This window comes from the organism of the source record quoted next, unplaced genomic scaffold (assembly GCF_019419815.1).
Source record: "Pyrus x bretschneideri cultivar Hongxiangsu unplaced genomic scaffold, Pyrus_bretschneideri_v1 Contig55, whole genome shotgun sequence".
NCBI classification, from domain to species: domain Eukaryota; kingdom Viridiplantae; phylum Streptophyta; class Magnoliopsida; order Rosales; family Rosaceae; genus Pyrus; species Pyrus x bretschneideri.
This window is the reverse complement of record NW_025999793.1, coordinates 2,473,511-2,493,782: the sequence shown is the minus strand read 5'-3', so window position 1 is coordinate 2,493,782 and position 20,272 is coordinate 2,473,511. Positions and strand designations below refer to the sequence as shown.

General features: G+C 35.7%; 1 pseudogene; it reads left to right on the top strand.

The window, feature by feature from the left end:
• The first annotated feature begins 3,062 nt into the window (after window positions 1–3,062).
• On the top strand, window positions 3,063–15,299 carry LOC125470965 (annotated as a pseudogene).
• Window positions 15,300–20,272: the final 4,973 nt, after the last annotated feature.

Genomic DNA, 20,272 nt, shown 5'->3' with positions numbered 1-20,272 from the left:
GTGGCATAACTATGGCAGCCACGTCAACTCTTAACAAATCAATGAATGAAAAATGTAACGGAGGTACTATATTGAAATAAAATAGTAGGTGAGGTATGAAAGAGAAATGTTTTGAAGATGTGGTATGCGATTGTAATAGACCCCCAACCAGAGGTGGTAAAGTGTAATTTACCCTATTTATAGTCATAAACAGTTATGGTCCCAGTTTGGGTTCAACAATAAATACCACATTGTAATAAGTTATCATTTTTATTGGTCCTGTTGTAAAGAAACTTGCCTCGACATGGTAGTAATTGTTAATAAGTACAATAATAAGCAAGGCCACAAATAAAAGTTTAACATGGACTAAAATATTTCTCTACTGTGGTTGAAGTTTTTTCATTTGTGTATATAACTTGAGTGGTTGAAGCTTTTTCCTTTGGACAAATGGCGTGAATGGTTGAAGTTTTTCCCTTTGGGCACGTAGCTTGAGTGGCGGAAGATTTTTCCTTTGGACACATAGCTTTAGTGCTCGAAGCTTTTTCCTTTGGGTACATAACTTGAGTGGTTGAAGCTTTTTCCTTTAGGCACATCACTTGAGTGGTTAAAACTTTTTTCTGTGGACACTTAGCTTGAAAGGTAGAAGTTTTTTCAAGTTTCAACCACTCCATATATTGATGTTGCTTCGCACACTCTAGAAGTAGTAGTTATATCCTATGTGCCGAAGCTTTGTTGGCCTCCTCCACATGTCATAAAATAATTAATTAATTGCTTAATTAATAATCAATAATTACTTAAACGACTGTTAATTTTTATTTAATGTCGAATTTTTATTTTTAGCCTCCCTTCCCCCCCCCCCTTCTTTTTTTATTGAACTAGAGACAAGAAAATGTAGGAGTGACCACATAAATTTCCACGTGTGTGAGGCAAACCAGATGTTGTAGTAATTGAAGGTTCGGAGGAAACATATAAATTGATTTTGCTTCACACGGTCTTGATCGAGAGTGTGAAAGCAATTTTTTGTTGGGTTATTCTCGCATTGTTGAAGAGTTGCATAATTGGCCAAATATGATTTTTCCTTGGACACTATTGTGCATTACCCACCGAAGTTTTGATTTACCATCGTTGGTCAGTAAAGCCAAGATATAATGCTTGCATGTTGTCAATGTGGCTGTCTAGTTTATCGAAGCTTACGACTTCGAAGTTCTTCTAAATGTTGGAGTAGAAAATGCCTGAGGGTTTTAGAAAGCCTACAAATGAGTTTCCTTCAAATTATATCCATGGGAACCCAACTAATTTATTGAAGCTACAATGTTTGACCTTCTGGTACAGTTGAAGGAGATGTTAATAGCGTTTCATACTGCATGGTGCAAATTAAGCCATTGAAGAGTTGAAGCTTATGTGTTGCTTGAACCCTTTTGGAAGCTATATAAATTTATTGACCTCCCAATAGTTGCCTTCCGAACACACATTGGGGTTGTAGTGTTTGCATTGTTGACAAGAGAAATATTTGAAGTAGATGTAAGAGGACTGAAGAGTTTTGCAAGTGACCGCTTCACATTTCGATGTCAAACAGTCTTGTAAAAGTTTAGCCTTTGTATACGATATGTAGCTTTCTAGGTTAATAAAGCTTCAGACTTTTCAAAGTATTACACATGCAGAGAAGCCTTTGTTGGTTTATTAAAGCATCGCTACTGTTGAACGATAAAATAAGATATTAGAGTACGAGTAGTACCCTTCATCGCCTGGTTGGTGATACAAGCTGAGTCCCTTCATTACCTGGTTAGTGACAAAAGTGGAGTACTCGTTCTACTTTCCATCACCTAGTTAGTGGACGAAGGTGAGTTCCTTCATTACCTAGTTGGTGGAAAGCGTGGTAATTTTCCAAAGGAAAGAAATTATTTATTAGAGTATGAGTTGTACCTTTCATCACCTAGTTGCTGATACAAAGGTGAGTTCTTGCATTACCAAGTGGGTGAGAATAATGACGAGTTGTCGAGGCACATTGTAACACATGCCAAAGGGAAAAAGTGTATGTTGACACCTACAGTGAAGGCCCTGAGTGCTATTTTATAATCTACCACAACGCAAAAAGAACACTCGTGGCTAAAGCTACTGGCATATTCACGCAATGACTAGTTTGACTTCGGACGAATGGTGTACAAATCTTCAGCGGAGTGTAAGCAATAAGCCTAGAAGATGCGTTGCACCACAAAAAGTCTCTTAAGCGTAGTATAATAATCTATTGTATCAGGTTGAAGACGACAATACCAATTGGGAGGTCCCACAGATAGAATGAAAGGGAAAATGAGACATCGTTCTTCATTACTATGCCTCGGTATGCCATGGTGGATTTAAAGAGATGGATATGCTCAATTGGATCTTCCCTCCCAATTTACGATAGCAAACCAAGCTTCTATTTTGTTTCTCCTTGTAAAGGGGTGCCAAAAATCCTTCTTGCTAAAGGGCCTGGCCTCGACTGATTCTAGTCAGGTACCTTGGCATGACGTTTGGCCTTTAGTCTGTTCATTCCTTGAGAAGCTGCAGGATAAGGCGGTCCTCAGTGGAGTCAGGCACTATTGGATCCCTTATTCGTAGTTTTCATCATTTATTGGTAGTGGGGAAGTTTAGTCAAGAGTATGTGGCTTTTTTTTTATTCACCATACTAGCTTCCGGGAAATGCATGTTGGAAGTCCCCCAAGTCTCAAACACCTTCTTGTTCCTCTAAGTCTTGTCGTTTCTTCCTTAGGTTAGTAGTTGACCTTGGTTGTGGTAAGTGAATGATTCCTTTGATGACCCTTGGGTCAATGATCCTTGAGTTTATGTGGATAGGTTTTTCTTGACGATGCCGTAAGAGGTCTTGACAGTCGTGATAACCAGCTGTTGTTCATTCCATTCCTTTTACAAGGAGATGTCTTCTTCCACTTGTCTTGCTTCGGTTTAAAGCAGCTAGGTTGAGAGAAGTCTCGTGTTGATCAATATCTTGGGTATAAGGCCTCTCGTCATTAAGAATGCCCGTGTTAAAGACATGTGAATCTTTGCGTTGGTGGGTACCTATGTGTTGATCCGCAGTCACGAAAGCGATGGCTCTTGAGACTGAGTCTGTATAGCCTCGCGAAACATCTCGAAGACATTCTAATATTGTTCCTCAAGGATCTCATTCCCTATGGCCATTTTTTTTATTTTATTCTGAGTTCTAACCTCTTTGACTTTACTTCGAAGAGCAGGCTTGATCCTTTCACTCATTCGCTGCCTCACGCTAGGCATGCAAGGGGTGCTTTTCTGCATGTTGTAGCTTCCTTCGCTCCCATGTTGGAGAGGGATGCCTTATCAAATGACAGTGCATGCACGATAGAAACCAGTCTGACAAAGCTGGTGAGAGTAGGAATTATTGTCGTTTCCACAAACAACGCCAAATGTTGATACACAAAATCAATTAAACTTTGGAACAATGTAAAGTGACAAGTTTGTGACCTTCGTAAGGTTGCTTCAATCACCAAGTGAGGATACTATGTAAATAGATAGAGGTAAGGAAGCAAACACTAGAAGTACATGGTTCAACCTAAGTTAGGTTACGTCCATGAGGGTAGATGAGTTCTTATTAATAGTGAAAAGTTTACACAATACATAGGTTTAAGCATAATCATTATTTGTGAGTTCTAAGGACGAGTTTAAGTACAATAATGGCATTAGAAATTAATTGTAGGAGAACGGTCTCCTTTTATAGATAAGGAAAGTCTTCGGATCCTGTCCACGATTGATCTTGGACACTAGGATTGGGGAGGAACTCGCGTGCTTCAGCAAGGGTGCCTCCACATGAGCTCTTCAGTGGGCCCTTGAAGGTGCGGAGTTGACCGGTGATTGGTAGTTTGGGGAGTGATGAAGTACGGTACAAACAACAAATATCAAATTTTCCTAAAGCTCTTAAATGTATATTTTATCTATTTAGACGTGATTACTTTGCCAAATCCCCATTGTGCTCATTTACTTTTGTAAATCTCGTCGTTCCCTTCGAATCCAAAAATTATGAGCCAAAACTGACAAGAGCATAGCTACGTTAACTCGAACAATTTAAACAGTCCAAAAAATAAACTTTGGGGAATATTACAATGATAAATAACCTATTAACCTATAAAATAACAATTCTTCTGTCATTTTTCTTAATTCAATGTCGGTCCCTTTTTTAATTTTATTGCGTCACCTAATTTTAACTTATATTAGTTATAACACAAGAGTGGTCCTTGTGGCTGGGGTTAATTGTAACACGCAACTGTGAAAAAATTAAAGCCCTCGGCTCGAGGACGGGGTTATCCTATAAAAAGATCCACTTGTCATATAACTATTGTACTGAAAGATATATCTTTCCATGAAGAGGAAGAAATGGATAGACGGAATTCTATAAATCAGAGCTGAGGAATACTTAAGGGAAGAATATTTTATATTTTATAAAATACAGATACGCTATATTTTGGTATGCTTAAAAAAAAAATACTAACAGATGTCACGTTTCACGATATATATAGTAGTGGGGGATTATGGGACAAAAAATAATTTCGTTTGGCATGGTGCTAGAACCTTGTTTCGAGATGTTTTGCTGGTATTGATCCAGATTTAGATGCTCAAGTGGAATTTGGAGCATTCGAAAAACTTTGGGATCCAACTACAAGAAGGCAAGTAGTCTGATACAATATGCTTTGTTACTTGTTGCTTTTCATTTTTATTTTCTTTTTGTGATTTTTAGATGGGTTACCAGATAAATCTTGATTTGAATCACTGCCTTTTCTTTGACTCTAGTTCTTTATTTACCCGGGAGACGATCCCAAATAAATAGGTATGAAAGCTATAATTGTAAACCACGATCGAATCTATGGAAGCATTGGTTTATACATTCCCTTTAGCCTCAACTCTAGGAATAATTTTTTTTCGCTATCTTTTTTTGAGAACCACCTAAAGTTCCAACTAAAAAGGTCAAATGATTTCTCATTATCTCAATTGAAGTACAGATCCTTCCCTTGTTCCTCGAATGGATCTCTTAGTTGTTGAGAGGGTTGCCCAAAAGAAGTATATAAGGCGTACAAGTTTTTGGCTAATAAAGGGATCAAATGGTATAATTCTTTTGTTGGTAGATTGGAGGAATAGAAACATGACTATTGCTTTCCAATTGGCTGTTTTTGCATTAATTGCTACTTCATTAATCTTACTGATTAGTGTGCCTGTTGTATTTGCTTCCCCTGAGTGTTGGTCGGGTAACAAAAATGTTCTACTTTCTGGCATATCATTATGGATTGGATTAGTCTTTTTGATGGGTACCTTAATTCTCTCATCCCCAAAACCTATTCATTCTATATCCAAAAATGAAATGCCCCTCCCAATTCCTTCAGGTTGTGAGACACATTAAAATTCAATGTAAGCCCCAAAATTTCAAATAAAGAAAAAAAATAGAAAAATCTGGGGGGGGGGGTCAAACTTTTGTGTTTTTGAATTACAAAAATTTATATAAATGAAAAATATTAAATCAAAATAAATAGATGTATGCTAGTAAAAAACGAGTCTCTTGAAACTACTAATCAATTTCTTGTACTACCAAGAAGAAGCCACACCAATGGGTATTCTTTCACAATCTTTAGAAGCAGAATAGCGAATTTGAGAACCAAGCTATTTCGATGCCTTCTTAATTAGCGTGGCAAGACAATTTCACAAAACCACTGGGTTTGCGGATTCAATATTAAAACTCCATCTAGAAGAAAAAGATCAAGATTAAATTCCTCATCTTTATCGATTATGAACTTACGTAAAGAATTATGGTCATAAATTTCTACTTCTTTGTTTCGTCAAATAATTTTCTATTGTTTGAATATGTCTCTATAGCTAATCCTCCATATTCAACTTCAAAAGTTATGCCCTTCAACAATTGGACAGACATAATATAAACAAGCAGATAAATGACTCTTTGTTTCCAACTGCAAAAAACATTTTGTTTTGCTGGAAAACTCAAGGGCAACTCAAGGATTGATCATTTCAAATTAAGACGAGTTAGATCGAATTGTTGTGTACATTATCTTACTTTTCAACACCAGGAATAAATTTTTTTTTATAAATAATGTATTTTTGTAGTATAAGTTATTAATTTCTTAATCTTAATTTGAATATCATAGATGCAAATAACTATTCAAATTGAAGAGTGTTTAGTCACCAAATGTATCAATAAAATGAATAGTTCGTTACAAATCGTTTACTTAGTGTCTACACTGTCGATTGGGTTCATATATTCAAATGACTAACGATCTCAGACTCAAATAATTCTTTTTGTTTAGATGATCTTGAAATAAAGATTAAGAAACTGAACGATCACAATATAAAATTTGTAGAATATGTGCATTCCCCATAGGTGGAACGCATGATTATCCATTCTTTTACTTACATACACAACTTTTGGGTACAAGAAACGTGCTTTCTTTTAAATTACAGACCATGACTTGGTCTTTAAACTAGGACTTTCAAAGCCAATTTTGTTTACAAATTTTAACCCTTTACTATTCTCATTCTTGTACTAGCAAGAAGAATGTGTTACTACTATACTATTCTCATTCTTGAGAACCTAGTTATTTCCAAAACCACTGGGTTTAACAATTCAATATTAAAACTCTCACAAGAAGAAAAAGATCAAGACTAAATTCTTCATCTTTATCGGTTCTGTACTTACGTAAAGAATTTTGTTCATAATTTCTACTTTTTTGTTCGGTCAAATAATTATCTACTGTTTGAACAATACTCTGTAGCTAATCTACCGTATTCAACTTCAAAAGTTATGCCTTCAACAGTTGGACAGACATAATATAAACATGAAGATAAATGACTCTTTGTTTCCTAATGCAGTTAACGTTTTCTTTTGCTGGAAAACTCAAGGGTACCGCAAGGATTGATCATTTCATATTAAGATGAGATTGATTGAACAGTTGTGTACTTATCTTACTTTTCAACTCAAGGAATAATTTTTTTTGTATAAATAATGTATTTTTATATGTATAGTATAAATTATTAATTTTTAATCTCAATTTGAATATCATATATACAAAGAACTATTCAAATTGAAGACAGTTTAGTAATAATACTGTTGATTGGGTTCATATATTTAAATGACTAAATGATCTCATATTCAAACAATTCTTTTTGTTTCGATGATCTTCAAATAATGATTAAGAACTGAACCATCACGATACAAAATTTGTAGAATATGTGTATTGGTCATTGGTGGAACGCAAGGATTATCCATTCTTTACGTACGTACGCACGCACCTTTTGGGCACCTGAAATGTATTTTATACATGCAGTTAGCATCCATGCATGAATTATAATGTTGACATCTTCCTAGCGTGTGTAGTAGTACCCTTACGTATATAAATGTGTGTGTATTTCAGTATGAAGGTGCAGTAAAAGAAGATGGAAGAGGACCAAGCATATGGGATACCTACACCCACAAACATCCAGGTCTGTGATTTAATCAATTGGTAATTAATATGAAAACTTTAGCTACTTCATTTCAAAGGAGTATAAATAGCACCTCATTCTTTTCTTCGTTAGGATAAGTAAACTCCAACCTCTCTAATAACCATGCACTTTGTTGGGAGACCAATAGTACGTGGTCATGTGATATGTACAATATACGTATATACTTCATCAATGTGCATGCATATAAAGTACTTTGCACATGACATGGATTTCACCATTATGTTTTTAATAACTGCAAAAAAAAATCGCTGATGGCGGTAACGAAGACGTTGCTATAGATCAATATCACCGCTATAAGGTCTAGAACCTCATTACTTTGTCTCTTGACCCTTTATAGTTGAAGGTCACATGTTAACATATTAAATTGGAGCCTTTATAAAAAAAAAAAAAAAAAAAAAAGGGACAATGTTTAATGAGATCCTCAATATTTAATTTTAAACTTTTGTCATTCTATGAGATGTGGGGATTATGAAGGATATGGAGTTGGATGCTTACAGATTCTCTATTTCATGGTCCAGAATATTACCAAGTAATTTGCTCCACATTCTCATATTTCGTTGGCACCAATGTCAATATTGTGCATAAGAATTATTTTCCTACAAGAAAATTATTCTCTTTGTATACTTTTAACTAAAGTAATGTGATTGAGTTATCTACTGGGTAACCCTTTTTTTTTCTTGCTATTTTTGTTCTAATTAGATGGAACGTTAAGTGGTGGCGTTAACACGAAAGGAATTGATTATTACAACAATCTCATCAATGAACTCCTACGCAATGGTTAATTATCCTACCTTAAACAATTATTACATGATTTTTCAGAACATCATTCAATCAGACTTTTAATTTGATTTTACTGATCATGTATTACAGGTTTAAAGCCGTTTGTAACACTCTTTCATTGGGATGTTCCCCAAGCTTTAGAAGATGAATATGGTGGTTTCTTAAGCCCTCGTATTGTGTAAGTGAACAAAATTTATTTTCTCATTGATAATTTGATAAATACATACTAATATTACGTAACATAAATTTGTATCTACATCGATCATTTTAAAGACAATGCAGAACTTTGTTATAAAGAATTTGGTGATCGAGTCAAGCACTGGTTCACGTTAAATGAGCCACATACTTTAGTAATATGGGTTATGCTCTTGGGAGTTGTGCACCGGGACGCTGCTCTTCTTGGCAAAACCTAAACTGCACCCATGGAGATTCAGCCATTGAACAATACTTGGTGGCACACCCCTTCTTCTTGCTCATGGAGCATCTGTAGAATTGTACACGAACATATATCAGGTTCAATAACTGTTTTTATTTTGATGTTGACTTGTGTCGTGTTGCGATTAGTCTCTTGATTGGGGAGGAACTCGTGTGCTTCAGCAAGGGTGCCTCCATATGAGCTCTTCAATGGGCCATTGAAGGTAAGGAGTTGACCGGTGATTGGTAGTTTCGGGAGTGATGAAGTACGGTACAAACAAACAAATATCAAATTTTCTAAAGCTCTTAAATGTATATTTTATCTATTTCGACGTGATTACTTTGCCGAATCCCCATTTTGCTCATTTACTTTTGTAAATCTCGTTGTTCCCTTCGAATCCATACATATTGAGCCAAAACTGACAAGAACATAGCTACGTTAACTCGAACAATTTAAACAGTCCAAAACATAAACTTGGGGAATACGACAATGATAAATAACCTATTAACCTATAAAATAACAATTCTTCTGTCATTTTTCTTAATTCAATGTCGGTCCCTTCGTTAATTTTATTGCGTCACCTAATTTAACTTATATTAGTTATAACACAAGAGTGGTCCTCGTGGCTGGGGTTAACTCTAACACGCAACTGTGAAAAATTAAAGCCCTTGGCACTAGGACGAGGTTATCCTTTAAAAAGATCCACTTTTCATATAACTATTGTATTGAAAGATATATCTTTCGATGAAGAGGAAGAAATGGATAGAAGGAATTCTATAAATTAGAGATGAGGAACACTTAAAGGAAGAATATTTTTATATTTAAAAAATACAGTTACGCTATATTTTGCTATGCATAAAAAAAATCGAATGAGTAAAAAAAAAAATACAAACAGATGTCACGTTTTCATGATATATGTAGTAGTGGGGGATTATGGGGACAAAAAGTAATTCATTTGGCATGGTGCTAGAACCTAGTTTCGATATGTTTTTGCTGGTATTGATCCAAATTTAGATGCTCAAGTGGAATTTGGTGCATTCCAAAAACTTTGAGATCCAACTACAAGAAGACAAGTAGTCTGATACAATATGCTTTGTCACTTGTTGCTTTTGGTTTTTTTGAAAAAAAATTAGAAAAATAAAGAAAAAAATTAGAAAAATTTGAGGGCGGGGGGTCAAACTTTTGTGTTTTGAATTATAAAAATATATATAAATGAAAAATATTAAATCAAAATAAATAGATGTAAGCTAATAAAAAACGAGTCTCTTGAAACTGCTAATCATTTTCTTGTACTACCAAGATGAAGCCACCCCAATGGGTATCGTTTTCACAATCTTTAGGAGGACAATAGCCAATTTGAGAACCTAGCTATTTCGATGACTTCTTAATTAGCGTGGAAAGACAATTTCACAAAACCACTGGGTTTACAGATTCAATATTAAAACTCTAACAAGAAGAAAAAGGTCAAGATTAAATTCTTCATCTTTATCGATTTTGTACTTACGTAAAGAATTATGGTCATAAATTTCTACTTTTTGGTTGGGTCAAATGATTTTCTATTGTTTGAATAAGTCTCTATAGCTAATCCTCATATTCAACTTCAAAAGTTATGCCTTCAACAGTTGGACAGACATAATATAAACAAGCAGATAAATGACTCTTTGTTTCCAAATGCAGAAAACATTTTGTTTTGCTGGAAAACTCAAGGGCAACTCAAGGATTGATCATTTCAAATTAAGACGAGATCGATCGAACTATTGTGTACATTATCTTACTTTTCAACCCAAGGAAGAAATTTTTTTTTATAAATAATGTATTTCTGTAGTATAAGTTATTAATTTCTTAATCTTAATTTGAATATCATAGATGCAAATAACTATTCAAATTGAAGACTGTTTAGTCGCCAAATGTATCAATAAAATGAACAGTTCGTATAAATCTTTTACTTAGTGTCTACACTGTCGATTTGGTTCATATATTTAAATGACTAAACGATCTCAAACTCAAATAATTCTTTTTGTTTAGATGATCTTGAAATAAAGATTAAGAAACTGAACGATCACAATATAAAATTTGTAGAATATGTGCATTACCATAGGTGGAACGCAAGGATTATCCATTCTTTACTTACATACACAACTTTTGGGTGCAAGAAACGTGCTTTCTTTAAATTACAGACCATGACTTGGTCTTTAAACTAGGACTTTCAAAGCCAATTTTGTTTACAAATTTTAACCCTTTACTATTCTCATTCTTGTACTAGCAAGAAGAATGTGTTACTACTATACTTTGAAGGGTGTCCAAACCTTCTTAAAAGCCCACTTCAATGGTATCCTTTCACAATCTTTAGGAGCAAATAGCCAACTTGAGAGCCTAGTTATTTCCAAAACCACTGGGTTGACAAATTCAATATTAAAACTCTCACAAGAAGAAAAAGATCAAGACTAAATTCTTCATCTTATCGGTTCTGTACATACGTAAAGAATTTTGTTCATAAATTTCTACTTTTTTGTTCAGTCAAATAATTATCTACTGTTGAACAATTCTCTGTAGCTAATCTACCATATTGAACTTCAAAGTTTATGCCTTCAACAGGTTGGACAGACATAATATAAACATGAAGATAAATGACTATTTGTTTCCTAATGCAGTTAACGTTTTCTTTGCTGGAAAACGCAAAGGGTAACTCAAGGATTTATCATTTCAATATAAGATGAGATTGATCGAGCAGTTGTGTACATTATCTTACTTTTCAACTCAAGGAATAACTTTTTTGTATAAATAATGTATTTATATGCATAGTACAAGTTATTAATTTTTTAATCTTAATTTTGAATGTCATATATACAAAGAACTATTCAAATTGAAGAGAGTTTAGTTATCCAAATATATCAATAAAATGAATAATTCATTATAAATCTTTTACTTAGTCATTAATACTGTTGATTGGGTTAATATATTTAAATGACTAAATGATCTCATATCAAATAAAGATTAGAAACTGAACCATCACGATACAAAATTTGTAGAATCTGTGTATTCCTCATTGGTGGAACGCAAGGATTATCCATTCTTTTACGTACGCACGCACTTTTGGGCAGTCTGAAATGTGCTTTCTTTAAACTACAGACCTTGACTTGGCCTTTCAACTAGGACTTTCAAAGCCAATTTTGTTGACAAATTCTAACCCTTTACTATTCTCATGAGCTAGTACGTAGACACCATATCCCTTCCTCCCTTTCTCTATATAAACCCCATGCATCTTCCAGGAGGAGATAACTTAATTATCTCTATCGATATCAAAACTCCCAAGTTATGGCAATGAAATATTCACGATCTTTGCTCTTTGGTGTGTGCTACTACTCATTGGCTTTGCATTCACAAATAGCGAAGGAACTAATACGGATCCACCTAGTTCTTTGCGAATTTCTCAATCGCAGCAGTTTTGAACCAGGGTTCATATTTGGCTCAGGTTCCGCATCTTACCCGGTTAGTATATATATCTTCTGGATTATTTACCATATTTTGGTGTATTTATACATGGAGTTAGCATCCATGCATGAATTATAATGTTGACATCTTCCTTGCGTGTGTAGTAGTACTCTTACGTCTATGCATGTGTGTGTTATTTCAGTATGAAGGTGCAGTAAAAGAAGATGGACGAGGACCAAGCATATGGGATACCTACACCCACAAACATCCAGGTCTGTGATTTAATCAATTGGTAATTAATATGAAAACTTTAGCTACTTCATTTCAAAGGAGTATAAATAGCACCTCATTCTTTTCTTCGTGTGAGGACAAGTAAACTCCAACCTCTCTAATAACCATGCACTTTGTTGGAGACCAATAGTACGTGGTCATGTGATAGGTACCATATACGTATATACTTCGTCAATGTGCAAGCATATAAAGTACTTTGCACATGATATGGGATTTCACCATTATGTTTTTGAATAACTGCAGAAAAAAACTTGCTGATGGCGGGTAACGGAGACGTGCTTATAGATCAATATCACCGCTATAAGGTCTAGAAACCTCATAACTTGTCTCTTGACCCTTTATACTTGAAGGGCACATGTTAACATATTAAATTGGAGCCTTTATATATAGATATATATATATATATATAATAAAAAAATAAAAAAATAAAAAAAGGGACAATGTTTAATGAGATCCTCAATATTTAATTTTAAACTTTTGTCATTCTAGGAAGATGTGGGGATTATGAAGGATATGGAGTTGGATGCTTACAGATTCTCTATTTCATGGTCCAGATTATTACCAAGTAAGTTGCTCCACATCCTCATATTTCGTTGGGACCAATATCAATATTGTGCATAAGATTATTTTTCCTACAAGAAAATTATTGTTTTTATATACTTTTAACTAAAGTAATGTGATTGAGTTATCTACTGGGTACCCTTATTTTTTTCTTGTTATTTTTGTTCTAATTAGATGGAACGTTAAGTGGTGGCGTTTAACATGAAAGGAATTGATATTACAACAATCTCATCAATGAACTCCTACGCAATGGTTAATCATCCTACCTTAAACAATTATTACATGATTTTTAGAACATCATTCTATCAGACTTTTAATTTGATTTTACTAATCATGTATTACAGGTTAAAGCCGTTTGTAACACTCTTCATTGGGATGTTCCCCAAGCCTTAGAAGATGAATATGGTGGTTTCTTAAGCCCTCGTATTGTGTAAGTGAACAAAATTTATTTTCTCATTGATATTTGATAAAATACATAATGATATATGTAACATAAATTTGTATCTACAGCGATCATTTTAAAGACTATGTAGAACTTGTTATAAAGAATTTGGTGATCGAGTCAAGCATTGTTTCACGTTAAATGAGCCCATACTTTTGTAATATGGGTTATGCTCTTGGGAGTTCGCACCGGGACGCTGCTCTTCTTGGCAAACCTAAACTGCACGGTGGAGATTCAGCCATTGAACATACTTGTGGCACACCACCTTCTTGCTCATGGAGCAGCTGTGTAGAATTGTACAAGAACAGATATCAGGTTCAATAAACTGTTTTTTTTTTCTTTTTCTTTTTTTTTTTTTTCGGGGTCAAATTATTGGCTCCTAATTGAGAATTCTATATTAATCCTTACTATTGAGTTGTAATACAAGAGGGAATACTCTCGGGAGTAAGAATAATCTACAAGTTGTATCTTTTTTCTATAACTCCTATTTATTCAACCAAAATTCATATTTTTGCGTAGGCATCTCAGAAAGGCTTGATAGGAATAACATTGGTGTCACACTGGTTGAGCTGCTTCGGAGTCAAAGCAAGACAGAGATGCTGCCTTACGATCTTTGGATTTTATGTTTGGATGGCAAGTGTCTTTGTTAAAATTATATATAAACCCAATTACATGTTTACTTATGACTTTTAACATTTCACACTACCTAGCTAGCAGTACTCTTTGTATATAATGCTATAATTAGGCTTATATTTGGAATTTTCATGTTTTGTAGGTTTTTGGAACCCATTAATAACTGGTGACTATCCACACACCATGCGATCAATTGTTGGAAAAAGATTGCCAAAATTCACAAAAGAACAATCCAAGTTGCTAAACGGATCGCTTGATTTTCTTGGAATAAATTATTATACTGCTAGATACGCAACTAGTACACCTAAGAACAATCACAACCGGCAAGCTACGTAACAGATCCTCAAGCTGATCTTACGAGTGAGTGCCAGGGGAAAACTTACTTTGAATAGCTTAAGTTCTTTGTTCTTCTTGACCAAGTTTAACTTCTGAATTATATTACTTATATTCTAATATTTACACCAATTGTATTCTAATGTTTGTAAATATTTTGTCAGCTGAGCTTAATGGAGTACTTATTGGTCCACAGGTATACATCAAATTTATCATTTCGAGCTATTTGCATTTGGAGGATTAGTTTTTTTCCCAACATTTACGTATTATCTTGAAAACGGTGTTGCAGGCTGCTTCAGATTGGTTATATGTATATCCAAAGGGAATTCACGATCTTGTACTCTACACAAAGGAAAAATATAATGATCCGCTCATTTATATTACTGAGACTGGTATGTATACATACTTTTAAGCCTTGATTATTTGCAAAAGTTTCACATATTTATAATGGTGTAAAATGAAACTACATGTTTTTTATATTTTTGAGGAAAAAATAAATTTAATTTTTGTGCAATAATATGTATGTAGGTGTATCAGAGTTGAATAATCCAAAACTATCACTTGACGAGGCTCTTCATGATACCACTAGAATTGACTACCATACCGTCACCTGTGTTACCTTCAAGCGGCGATCAAGTAAGTAGTTATTAAACAATTTAATTAAGGTATATGCTGCCTATCCTTCTTAAGTTTATGGTTATTTGATCATTATTTTGACCTTATCCATTTGAACATTTGTGTATGTGTGTGCAGAAATTGTGCGAAAGTGAAGGGATACTTTCCATGGACATTGCTGACGACTTTGAATGGGCTTCTGGATACCACGTCCGATTTGGATTAAACTACGTGGATTATAATGATGGGCTGAAAAGACACCCAAAACTCTCAGCACATGGTTCAAAAAATTTGCTTAAGAAGAATTGAAGAAATTAAAGAAAGTATTGTTCATTATAAACATTTTAAGTGGATAATTTTGCTGTTTATGTATTTGTATTTCAATTCCTTATGCATTTGTGTTTCCTTTAAATAATTGTAAGTATTCTTTGAGATTCAATAATTCAATAAAAAGCTATAAGAGCTGTGAATGCTACAGTAAAACCTCTCCCTATAAAGGAAATAACTTATTTATAGGGGTAAATTACACTTTACCACCTCAGGTTTTGGGGTCTATTACAATCGCATAACAAACATCTTCACAACATTTCACTTTCATACGCCACTAACTATTTTATTTCAATATAGTACCTCCGTTACATTTTCCATCCATTGATCCGTTAATAAGCTGACGTGGCTGCCACAATTGTACCACGTAGTGCCAAATTTTGTTCCACATGGCAAAAAAAATATTTTTTTATCATTTAAGAGAATTAATTAATGAAAAGTTAAAAAAAAAAAAAAAAAAAAACCAACCCATAACCCATGTTCTTCCCCAAGGACCCCCCTCTTCCCTACAAACTAAACTCCCATCACACCCCACCCCAACCTCCCCCCCCACCCTACCCACCCCACCCCACACCCACCTCCCCCGCAAACCCCCCCCCCCCACGGCCCTATCTGCAGCTCCCCTGCAACCCCCCACCCAACCCCAAACCTAAAAAAACCCAGTTGTTCAACCCAAAACCCCGAAATCAAAAGGGGAGGAATTGAATTCCTGAGATGAAGTGAGGGAGTGGGGGTTTAGGAAGGCAAAGTAAAGGAATTCTAGAGGGAGAAAGAAAAGAGACAGAAGAGAGAGAGGGAGAGGAGAGAGAAGGGGAAGGGGCTGCGAAAGGAGAAAAGTAGCTAAAAGACCCAACCCATCTTTTTCTCCTTGTCTCCATAGGGCACCTCTCTGTGTCTTCTGCAACCCTCGCTTCCATAGGGGAACCTCTATGCGTCTCGGTGGGGGGTTGCGGTGGAACGGGGTGGGGGTGTGTAAGGGTGAGGTGGCGATGTGGATGAGGTAGGGATGGGGTGGGGTGGGGTGGGGTAGGATAGGGGTTTTAGGTTGCAGGGAATGGGGTGTCTTGGGAAGATGATGGGTTATGGGTTTTTTTTTTTTTTTAAATAAATTTTCTTTAATTAATTATTTTAAAATGAATAAAAATAAATTTTCCATGTTGCACAAATTTGGTGGCCACGTGGCCATAACTATGGCAGCCCGTCAAACTCTTAACAAATCAATGAATGAAAAATGTAACGGAGGGGTACTATATTGAAATAAACTAGTAGGTGAGGTATGAAAGAGAAATGTTTTTTGAAGATGTGGTATGCGATTGTAATAGACCCCCAACCAGAGGTGGTAAAGTGTAATTTACCCTATTTATAGTCATAAACAGTTATGGTCCCAGTTGGGTCACCAATACATACCACATTGTAATAAGTTATCATTTTTATTGGTCCTGTTGTAAAGAAACTTGCCTCGACATGGTAGTAATTGTTAATAAGTACAATAATAAGCAAGGCCACAAATAAAAGTTTAACATGACTAAAATATTTCTCTACTGTGGTTGAAGTTTTTTCATTTGTGTATATAACTTGAGTGGTTGAAGCTTTTTCCTTGGACAAATGGCGTGAATGGTTGAAGTTTTTCCCTTTGGGCACGTAGCTTGAGTGGCGGAAGATTTTTCCTTGGACACATAGCTTTAGTGCTCGAAGCTTTTTCCTTTGGGTACATAACTTGAGTGGGTTGAAGCTTTTCCTTTAGGCAACATCACTTGAGTGGTTAAACTTTTTCTGTGGACACTTAGCTTGAAAGGTAGAAGTTTTTTCAAGTTTCAACCCACTCCATATATTGATGTTGCTTCGCACACTCTAGAAGTAGTAGTTATATCCTATGGGCCGAAGCTTTGTTGGCCTCCTCCACATGTCATAAATAATTAATTAATTGCTTAATTAATAATCAATAATTACTTAAACGACTGTTAATTTTTATTAATGTCGAATTTTATTTTTAGCCTCCCTTTCCCCCCCCCCCCCTTCTTTTTTTATTGAACTAGAGACAAGAAAATGTAGGAGTGACCACATAAATTTCCACGTGTGTGAGGCAAACCAGATGTTGTAGTAATTGAAGGTTCGGAGGAAAACATATAAAATGATTTTGCTTCACACGGTCTTGATCGAGAGTGTGAAAGCAATTTTTTTGTTGGGTTATTCTCGCATTGTTGAAGAGTTGCATAATTGGCCAAATATGATTTTTCCTTGGACACTATTGTGCATTACCCACCGAAGTTTTGATTACCATCGTTTGGTCAGTAAAGCCAAGATATAATGCTTGCATGTTGTCAATGTGGCTGTCTAGTTTATCGAAGCTTGCGACTTCGAAGTTCTTCTAAATGTTGGAGTAGAAAATGCCTGAGGCTTTTAGAAAGCCTACAAATGAGTTTCCTTCGAACTATATCCATGGGAACCCAACTAATTTATTGAAGCTACAATGTTTGACCTTCTGGTACAGTTGAAGGAGATGTTAATAGCGTTTCATACTGCATGGTGCAAATTAAGCCATTGAAGAGTTGAAGCCTATGTGTTGCTTGAACCCTTTTGGAAGCTATATAAATTTATTGACCTCCCAATAGTTGCCTTCCGAACCCACATTGGGGTTGTAGTGTTTGCATTGTTGAAGAGAGAAATATTTGAAGTAGATGTAAGAGGACTGAAGAGTTTTGCAAGTGACCGCTTCACATTTCGATGTCAAACAGTCTTGTAAAAGTTTAGCCTTTGTATACGATATGTAGCTTTCTAGGTTAATAAAGCTTCAGACTTTTCAAAGTATTACACATGCAGAGAAGCCTTTGTTGGTTTATTAAAGCATCGCTACTGTTGAACGATAAAATTAGATATTAGAGTACGAGTAGTACCCTTCATCGCCTGGTTGGTGATACAAGGTGAGTCCCTTCATTACCTGGTTAGTGACAAAAGTGGAGTACTCGTTCTACTTTCCACTCACCTAAGTTAGGGTGACGAAGGTGAGTTCCTTCATACCTAGTGGTGGAAAGCGTGGTAATTTTCCAAGGAAAGAAATTATTTATTAGAGTATGAGTGTACCTTTCATCACCTAGTTGCTGATACAAAGGTGAGTTCTTGCATTACCAAGTGGGTGAGATATGACGAGTTGTCGAGGCACATTGTAACACATGCCCAAGGGAAAAAAGTGTATGTTGACACCTACAGTGAAGGCCCTGAGTGCTATTTTATAATCTACCACAACGCAAAAAAGAACACTCGTGGCTAAAGCTACTGGCATATTCACGCAATGACTAGTTTGACTTCGGAACGAATGGTGTACAAATCTTCAGCGGAGTGTAAGCAATAAGCCTAGAAGATGCGTGCACCACAAAAGTCTCTTAAGCGTAGTATAATAATCTATTGTATCAGGTTGAAGACGACAATACCAATTGGGAGGTCCCACAGATAGAATGAAAGGAAAATGAGACATCGTTCTTCATTACTATGCCTCGGTATGCCATGGTGGATTTAAAGAGATGGATATGCTCAATTGGATCTTCCCTCCCAATTTACGATAGCAACCAAGCTTCTATTTTGTTTCTCCTTGTAAAGGGGTGCCAAAAATCCTTCTTGCTAAAGGGCCTGGCCTCGACTGATTCTAGTCAGGTACCTTGGCATGACGTTTGGCCTTTAGTCTGTTCATTCCTTGAGAAGCTGCAGGATAAGGCGGTCCTCAGTGGAGTCAGGCACTATTGGATCCCTTATTCGTAGTTTTCATCATTTATTGGTAGTGGGGAAGTTTAGTCAAGAGTATGTGGCTTTTTTTTTATTCACCATACTAGCTTCCGGGAAATGCATGTTGGAAGTCCCCCAAGTCTCAAACACCTTCTTGTTCCTCTAAGTCTTGTCGTTTCTTCCTTAGGTTAGTAGTTGACCTTGGTTGTGGTAAGTGAATGATTCCTTTGATGACCCTTGGGTCAATGATCCTTGAGTTTATGTGGATAGGTTTTTCTTGACGATGCCGTAAGAGGTCTTGACAGTCGTGATAACCAGCTGTTGTTCATTCCATTCCTTTTACAAGGAGATGTCTTCTTCCACTTATCTTGCTTCGGTTTGAAGCAGCTAGGTTGAGAGAAGTCTCGTGTTGATCAATATCTTGGGTATAAGGCCGATCGTCATTAAGAATGCCAGTGTTAAAGACATGTGAAACTTTGCGTTGGTGGGTACCTATGTGTTGATCCGCAGTCACGAGGGCGATGGCTCTTGAGACTGAGTCTGTATAGCCTCGCAAAACATCTCGAAGACCTTCTCATACTGTTCTTGAAGGATCTTATTCCTTATAGCCATTTTTTTATTTTATTCTGAGTTCTAACCTCTTCGACTTTAGTTTGAAGAGCAAGCTTGATCTTTTCACTCATTCGCTGCCTCACGCTAGGCATGCAAGGGGTGTTTTTCTGCATGTTGTAGCTTCCTTCGCTCCCCATGTTGGAGAGGGATACCTTATTAAATGACAGTGCATGCATGATAGAAACCAGTCTGACAAAGCTGGTGAGAGTAGGAATTAATGTCGTTTCCACAAACGACGCCAAATGTTGATACACAAAATCAATTAAACTTTGGAACAACGTAAAGTGACAAGTTTGTGACCTTCGTAAGGTTGCTTCAATCACCAAGTGAGGATACTATGTAAATAGATAGAGGTAAGGAAGCAAACACTAGAAGTACATGGTTCAACCTAAGTTAGGTTACGTCCATGAGGGTAGATGAGTTCTTATTAATAGTGAAAAGTTTACACAATACATAGGTTTAAGCATAATCATTATTTGTGAGTTCTAAGGACGAGTTTAAGTACAATAATGGCATTAGAAATTAATTGTAGGAGAACGGTCTCCTTTTATAGATAAGGAAAGTCTTCGGATCCTGTCCACGATTGATCTTGGACACTAGGATTGGGGAGGAACTCGCGTGCTTCA